The sequence below is a fragment of the Pteropus vampyrus genome, unplaced genomic scaffold, assembly GCF_000151845.1.
Source record: "Pteropus vampyrus isolate Shadow unplaced genomic scaffold, Pvam_2.0 Scaffold25, whole genome shotgun sequence".
NCBI lineage: Eukaryota > Metazoa > Chordata > Mammalia > Chiroptera > Pteropodidae > Pteropus > Pteropus vampyrus.
In genome coordinates this window covers 1,259,689-1,260,144 of record NW_011888806.1, presented here as the reverse complement: position 1 = coordinate 1,260,144, position 456 = coordinate 1,259,689, and positions in this window count along the sequence as shown.

Genomic DNA, 456 nt, shown 5'->3' with positions numbered 1-456 from the left:
ACAACTTACATCTTTAAAAGAGCCCTGTCAGCTCCAGGATGGTAGATATGTTTGTTTTTTTCCATCTAGCCCTGCTGCGAGTGGTGTCGACTATAAGTCCCAGGACCTGGTCCTCTTTCTGGCTAGCATGTAGCTTAACAAACTGTCAGTGCCAAGCTGATCAAGAAGGGAAGGTTTCAGTGGTGAGACGCCCAGTTGGAAGAATGCTGACATGAGAATGAAACGGCAGGCACCAACTTTATTGCGAGCAATGCGCTTCTATTGTGGGGAGTGCAGTTCTATTGTGGGGAGTGGGCTCTTCCCTTTCTGCTCTTCTTCTGCTCCCCGTCTTGTGCTCCCCTTCTGCTTCCCAGAGGACTGTATGGCTCCACATAGATCAGAGTACAACAGTGGCATTCAGCCAAACATGTGTGATACAATAAGCTGAATTATGTTTACATATTTTAGGCTCATGGG